General features: G+C 44.6%; 1 non-coding gene across 1 annotated transcript; it reads left to right on the top strand.

Moving 5' to 3' along the window:
- The first annotated feature begins 338 nt into the window (after positions 1-338).
- On the top strand, positions 339-537 carry LOC144493202 (U2 spliceosomal RNA). Its single transcript, XR_013497686.1, has one exon. It is a non-coding gene; the product is annotated as a U2 spliceosomal RNA (small nuclear RNA).
- The last annotated feature ends 7,711 nt before the right edge of the window (positions 538-8,248 follow it).

Raw genomic sequence — 8,248 nt, 5'->3', positions numbered from 1 at the left:
ACATATAAGATCCTGAGGGGTCTTGACAGGATGGATGTGGAGGGGATGTTTCCCCTTGTGAGAGAATTTAGAACTCGGGGTAAGTGTTTAAAAGTAAAGGGTCATCCCTTTAAAATGGAGATGAGCTGAAATGTTTTCACACAAAGGGTCGTGAGTCTTTGGAACTCTATTCCTGGAAGGGGGTGGAAGCAGAATCTTTGAATATTTTTAAGGCAGAGTTGGATGCATTCTTGGCAACAAATTTGGTGATAGGTCATCGGGTGTAGGCTGGATGCAGATTTGAGGTTACTATTAGATCAGCCATGATTTTATTAAATGATAGAGCAGCTTCAAGGGGCATCGCTTCTCGGCCTTTTGGCTAAGATTAAGTGTAGTATTGACATGCTGTGCTTGGTTGAAGTCATTAGGTTACATTTTAGCTTCATTTGAAGCAATTTTTAAAAGCGGCATCTTGGCCTTTTGGCTAAGATACAAATGAGATCAAGCCTTGGAGGAGGAGCTATGCCTACTCCAATCAGCTTGGATCATGTAGATCAAGCCCAAGACAGGAGGTGAGAGCCCTGTCTTGTCAGCTTGGATTGGGAATGTCTCAACTTGTTGAGATTCTGAATCGGACTTGATTTGATTGAATTGGAATAAAAACAAAAAAAAAGGGGCAGAATGGCCTCCTCCTGCTCTTTTTTTGAATTTATGCTACAATTATAAGTCATCCTAATAGGCTTTCTATTTGGCAATGTTGTATAGATGTATCTAACAACTGTGTATTGAATACAATGATACTGACACTGTATTTGCAATATCATACATTGTATCATAGAGCCATAATACTTAGCACATTACTGAAAGCGTCCCCAGTAGCATGTCCATTCCCCTGATTAAATAATGTATTATCCCCAACACCATCGATCAGATGAGATGTTAAAACAAGACCTTGACCGGAATTTTCAGGACCTCACAATGTTCCTTAAATATTCGCAATCAGTGAGGTAGTTCTGAAATGTAGGGCACGATTCACCTGACTGCACTCAACTGCTAATGCCAGTGGAGTGTTTCCCACTGGCATTAGCAGTGCCTGTCAGGTTGGATTCTCCCACCTTTAAAAATATCTATAGCGCAAAACATGTTGGCCAACCTGGCTTTACAGATATTGGGTCACCATTTTAAAGGGTGTCTGATCTCAGCGCTGAGAGACAGACCCCCTTCATCCCACAACAGACATGGTGACCTCCGCTGACAAGGGAAGCACCCCAACCCCTCAGCACAGAGGGGCATCCTCCCCTATCACTGAAACAATGGGTCACTCCTCCACCACTCCCCCTGTTGAGGATGAACTCAAATAATGCACAGTGAGTACTCAAATCATTTAAGCTTTTTATTACCTGCTAGCAAGGAGAACAGACACAGTGGGTCCAATTTTACTATTGCGTTGCAGCTGTTTTCACATGCGAAAACTTGGCAAAGTCGGGCGTGAGGTGAGTAGCGCGATCTGCTCCCGCCTCCGTGCCGGTTTCCCCTTTACCAAGGCCTGAAAATGGCTGCGATTGGGACTGCAACCGAAGCGGGTGCAACGGCCATTTAAGTGCATTTGCATGCATTTAAATTGACTTAATGGGCTGCACACCCAACCTTACCGGCACTTCCCCCTTTACCACCGCGTTCGCCCATCTGGAATCGGTGCAAAACAGACATGCTCCTTACAAGTCCGATTCGAGCACTCCATTAATGAGGGCTAGTGAGGAGGTAAGTGCCTAGTGTCCAACGGCTCTCTGCTTGAGATCAGTGGGGGGAAATGAGAGGAGGGGCCCATGATCAGTCTGGGTGGTGGAGGGGTAAGGCAGTCAATAATGTTGTGGGCAATGTCTGTGGCGGACCCACCTTTTTTCAATGTTAAAAGGGGAACTACCCAATGAAACTCAATCCCTGCTGTCCATTAAAGAACCTCAAAGGGGCCAGAATCAGGTGCTACTCTTTCAATGTTAAAGTGGAATTCCCTGGTGAAGCTCAGTCCCTGCTATCAATCAAAGCATTTCAGAAAGGTTTTAGAGCAGCTGGACCTTATGAGAGAAAGCAAGGGGATCTCCTTGGTAAAAGTGACAAGTCTTTTCTATAAGAGCACTTTAAAGAGGTAATTTAATAACTGGAGCTTATGACATTAATCAGGGCCAATCCCTACTGTTGAATGGAGTGCTGTGGTGATTTTGAATGCTTGCAGGTGTCCATGGGGCATGGATATCAAAGTGACCAAGGCATTTCAAAGGTTTTAAAGGACAGAGATAATAATGAATATCTTCACCAGAATGATGTCTGAAATCACCATCCTGAGAGTGAACACCACTTTTTCCAGAGCAAAAAGATGCAGCCACCAGACCAACATCCTAAGGGAGATCCCTGAGTTAAAATTGCTGTCATTGCGCCCAAGGCTGTGGTGTACATACTACAGATAAGATACTGCAGTGTACTCTGATACAAATCATAAAATATTGTAGTGTATTCCTATGTAAACTACACAAATTCATCTTATAAGGCAGGTTAACGCTTAACCTTAATGCAGGTTGTAAAAGCAGTCTACTCTACATTGGAGAGACTAAACACAGACAGGGTGACCACTTTGCAGAACATCTTACGTCTGTCCGCAAGCAGGATCCTGACTTTCCTATTGCTTGCCATTTCAACACACCATCCTGTTCTTATGGCTGCATGTCCATCCTTGGCCTGCTGCAATGTTCAGCAACTCGTCTTCGGATGAGGCACATTACAGTCTTCCAGACTTAACATTGAATTCAACAACTTCAGATTGTGAACTCTCACCTCCACCTTCACCCCATTTTTTATTTATTTCCATGTCTTCCATTGAATCATTTTTCCATCCTATTTTCCATCTTTTTTCTATCTCCCCTCCCTCCCATGCCACCCCACTAGGACCATCTGTTACCTCTTCCAGGTTGTCACTTGACATTCTGCCTATCCTTGTTCTGCGATTAATACATTCTGATCTCTTAATGTGCCACTATCAGCATTCTTCTTAGCCATAATCACCACCATTTAAATTCTCTTTGTCTTTTTGTCCTTGACATCTTTATCAATCTCTCCCTATCCTCCATCTATTGCTGGCCCTCTATCCAGCCTCTACTGCTCCAGTCCCACTCTCCACAACAGTATAAATTTCATCCCATTTCCAGTTCTCTTTAACTCTGATGATGAGTCATCCAGACTTGAAACATTAGCTCTGTTCTCTCTCCGCAAATGCTGTCACACCTGCTGAGGTTTTCCAGTGTTTTCTGTTTTTGTTTCAGATTCCAGCATCCGCTTTTATCTTAAAAAAAAAACTAGTTTGCTCCAATTTTGAACCTGTGCTCCAGTAGAGATTATGAAATACTATAGTATATCTAATGCAGATTAAATACTTTAGTCTACCCGATTACAGATAATACTGTCCCTCTCTTTAGATAACATACCTTCAGACAGATAGTATTATAATACATGCCAACACAAATTGGAAAGTATACTGTACCTGAATGTAGATAATATACTTGACTCCAAAACTATGAATTATTTCAGTGTCTACACATAGTTGAAAGTGTCAGATTTTGCTACAGATTAAAAATATATAGAAAGAAAAATTGTTATTGATCTGGATTTAAGAGTGTGAAATTTAGGTGCAGTTGCAGCTGCCATCTGATTGACCTCAACAAATGATAAGTAGCTACAGTTAACTTGATTTACCCGATTTAGATGAGTAGCCTCCTATATATTTATCTATCCAATATCTCTTTTACTCTATTTCTCTTTCTCATCTTATTTGAGTTGTAGGACTTCAGAGAAAAGAAGTAGTTTATTGATGTTCATTCTGAGCTTGTGGAGGAATCAATGTACAAACCTGTTACGACCAGATGAGAAAGGGGGAATTGGTTCCACTCTCTTCAACCTACTTGGTTGATCACAACAAAGTTTTAAGTTCCTTTATCATGAGTGTATGCATTTTCCAAATCACAATATATTTAATAATTTAAGCTGTGATCAATAAAGTGCCAATCAAACAAAATTATCTTGAGTCAAAGAAAGAGCAAATTTAATGACCACGAAACTTGAGAAAAATAAGAAAATGCAACGTCAAGCATTCAGCCTTCATGCATTCATTCAGGAACACGCATAAATGGGTATCAGAAATAAGAGGAATTAGAGTCCAGAAAGGTAAAATAATATATAGTTAAGTATCCTCTGATTGCCCTTGACGTGTAGATTTTAAACACTGCAGCCAATTTGGGTTAGCTGGTATCTTGGATGCAGTCAGAATTTTCAATTATTATGAAATCTTGGGGGCGATTCTCCTAGCCCACTGTGCTGCTCGGGTTGCACAGAGGGCCGGGAGACATCAGCAGTAGGGCCTGTAGAGGAACTCGCGTCCAGCTGATCACGAGTATCCCAGGCAATGTTTTCTGACGTAATCAGCTCCGGAAATCACCGCAAGCTTCATTATAACTTTGAAATCGCTAGTCTCCGGGCCAGCTAGTGTCTCCCCCCAGCCAGGAGAGGTTACCACCAGCAGGATTACAACTGGTCCACCCCCATCAATGGGAACCAGACATGATCATCCCGCTGGTGGGGACAGAAGCCTTTGAGGCGTCCCCCCAGGATGTCAGTGGGATCGATGGGAGAGGGAGGGTGGAGGTGATCAGGGCTGCACATGAGGAGGGAGAGATCAGGTGGGGGGGCTGGCAATTGAGGCTGGCCAAGGGTGGGAGCGGTCAAGGAGGCCAGCAATCGGTGGGATGGAGGGGGGAGGTGGTTGGGGGGATGGCTAGGCTGGTGATCGGAGGTGGGGGTCGGGGAGGCTGGCAATTGAGAGGAGGGTGGTTTGGTAAACAATCGGCAGGCCAGCGATTGGGAAGCCGACGATGGAGGGGGTGGGCAATGCGCGATCTCCCCACTGACAGATCGGTGCATGCACAATGGCTCACTGAGCCCTATGCTGCCAGCCTCTCCAGTGGGATGAGGCCCTACCCCCACATACTGGCATGAATCCCCCTGAGGCATAGAGTACCAGAGATTCGTGAAAATAAGTACGCCCAAAAAACGGGCAAGAAAATTTCCCCTTTTCCTGCTTGTTGGGCACTTGGTTTTCTTAGGGAGAATCCCAGCAGTCATTTCATTGGTAGGTTTTAGCTGGCTTTTTGAACTGGGCAACATGTATATTTCAAGAGAGAGAGGGAAAGAGCAGTCTTCAGCCTGTTTCTCCTGCTGAGGACTTTCTTGAGACTATCTGTGTCTTCATCCAGTGGCTGGGCAGCCTTGCTTTGAAATACTTCACCTATTGTGTATTTCCAAGAGTTTTTGGATGTTTTTGTCTATCGCATCCATTATCTCAATATCCAGTACTTTGCATTTTTAATGTCCCTCTTAGACAGTTGCAAGTGTCAATGGGTGTCTGGATGATAGGAGATGTCTTTCTCTTCACTCTCCTAAAGGTGAGTTATTTATTTCTCATCTCACCTTTGAGTGTGGCTTTGCATTTTTAAGCAGTTTGTCTAAGTCAGATTGCAAAGTTTCCAGTCAGTTGAAAGTTGGAAAAATCATACTTTCAAAAACAAAATGATGCCAATTCACCATCCAAGAGGAATTATTCATCATTGGATCTATTTACTGCAGTCGTACCATCAGTTCCAACTTCGCAGCAGTTACATGGTATAAAATATACTCCTGTCAGTACTCACTTCTTGAGGTTGTGGGTCTATACAGAGGCAAAAGTTCAATATCTAGACTCATTTTCCAGTGAGTTACTGAGGGAGTTCTTGCTGTCAGAGAGGCTATCTTTTGCTTTAAACGGTAAAATGAAATCCTGCCTGCCTTCTTGGGTAGATGTCAAAGTTCCCATGGCACTTGAAAAAAAGCAGGTGTGATCTCCCTTATGTGTTACTCAATATTTATCCTGTAACCAATATTATTGAAATAGTTTATCTGACCATGTTATCACATTGATGTCGGTGGGAGCTTGCTATCTGCAAATTGGCTGCTGCATTTTCTACATTATAACAGTGATTACATTTCAAAAGTACTCCATTGACTGTAAAGTACTTTGTGCTTTGATTATGCCATGGAAGGTGCTATGTAAAAACAAGGGGGGCGATTCTCCCAAAAAGGTTCTAAGTGCTGAATTCACGGGAGAAATGGTGTAAATACGATTGTAGTTTCAGTGGGAGTTCAGACTCGAATCTCCCATATTCTGTGCAATGCAGAAGTCACAATCATGAATATCATTAAAATCTTGGGGAGCGAGGCCTATTCACGCCATAGTCTGACAGTTCGGAGTCTCCGCGCATGCGCGGTGGCCCTGATCTATCAGCCTGCAGTTTGTTGGCCAGCGCAATTGCTGGCCAGCCCGGGACCTCCGCGGTGCTGGCCCCTCACCCACCCCATGGTCCAATCGCGGACCCCACGACCACTCCCAGGCCACCCCGACCCCCCTTCCTGTCCCGGAGCGCCCCCCCCCCCCCCCGCACCCCGGCAGACCCACCCCACGGGAGACAGATACCCCCAGCCGACCACACCCCCAGCCCGCCCCGATCGCTGGCCTCCCTCCAGCTCCAACCGGGTCCTAATGCAGAGTGGCAGTGGGACCCACCCACCCCACCGATCTCCCTTTATGCCCTGCTCCCAGCTGGCTCCGCCCCTTGGCACTGCCCCTAAGCCCCACCCCTTTGGCACTGCCCCCTTAGCCCTGTCCCCTAAGCTCTGCCCCCTTGACCCTGCCCCTAGGCCCCACCCAGTGAGCAGTGCTAAGGTGCCCCCTGGCCATGGGCACTTTGCCCCTTGGGCACTGCCAGGGTGCCCATGCATAGGGGGCACCACCCTCCTGCCTCCTGACCCCCTGGGGGTCCCCAGTTGCCCCCATTCACTCCAGCGGGATCTCCCGCTAGTTCCCCGAAAGTGGGAAGCTATCTAAACCCCGCCAGAGTGAATTTGTACTGGCGGGGTGGAAGATGCTATCAGGCCCAGAGAATTCAGTCCCGGGCATTTCAATTACATTAAAAATAGACTTATCTGGTGTTCCCGCTGGTTTCTTGCATGGTCCCGACCGCGCTGGATATCCGGCCGTGGGAGACGCGTGTGCATTGGGAACGCATGCGTGAATCCCGCGAATTGGCACACATGGGTATCTCCCGACCCGCCAAAAAATTAGCAGGTCGGAATGGGAGAATCACCCCCATGTTCTTTCTTCTTTTTTTCTGATAAAGCAACATATTCCCAATTATTCTCAATTTATTCTGAGCCACATCACAGCAGATCCAAGAATAGGGTATACAGTTAAAAATATCAAAATGTTCTTCTTGTGTGATAGAATTAGAAGTGCATGGTTAGAGCTCGGTTTCTGAAACAGGGAACCTATTCAGATTCCAATGTTCAACAATGAAAATGTCAAAATGGAGAAAAGATTGAAACACAATTGATATTTTGCCCATAGGTGCCTTTAATGTGAATGTGCTAGTAACATCTAAAGGGAGAACATCATTTCTGCACCTGACTTTTTTTCTTAATACAGGTATATTGAAGAATGTCCAGTGCAGACATCCAGAATTATTTCTATGGTTGCTAACTAGAAACCAAAAATTAAATACATGATTGTGCCATTTGGCCAGATTGAACCATGCCATTGGGCACCCCAGACCGTGGCAGTGCAATTGGACATTACTCACATAACTCTGTAGTATTGTGGGCATGTAACCCTCTGTGGTAACTAGCCAGTAGGTTACTTCTTCCTCTTTGTTATGCATGTGGTACATTCCAGTTAAATATCTATACTCTCTTGATTGATTAAGTACTCTTTATAAGGATAATGATTCTTCCAAAGACTCCATGCAACAATAACTTTTTTGAAGGTCTGTATCTCCTATACGTTAGCATTCCATGGTTAGAAATCTATTCCATAATTGTGTTATTGTTGCTTCAGAAGAAAATGGTATTGTTTAAGAACACTCAGGAGGTGGCAGCACTGGTTTCCAACAGTGTTGCAGCCATTTGTTAAATAACAACTATTTCTGAGCCCTTCCAGTTGCCATCTTTACAAATCGTTGACACTCTCGTATCATGTCTGTGGGAGAGCATTTGCAATGAAAAGTGATTATTTCCTGCCTCTAATTGTATACTTGTGGTGTCTTTTGTTAATACCAGTTCAATTAGGCCCGCATTTTGAGCATTAATGTTCTGTGTATACCTCTTCATCTCCACTTAGCTATCTGTTCTTCTAGAACTC

The sequence above is a fragment of the Mustelus asterias genome, chromosome 4 (assembly GCF_964213995.1).
Source record: "Mustelus asterias chromosome 4, sMusAst1.hap1.1, whole genome shotgun sequence".
Taxonomy (NCBI): Eukaryota; Metazoa; Chordata; class Chondrichthyes; order Carcharhiniformes; family Triakidae; genus Mustelus; species Mustelus asterias.
The sequence above is the reverse complement of the archived record's forward strand: the minus strand, read 5'-3'. Positions and strand labels throughout refer to the sequence as shown.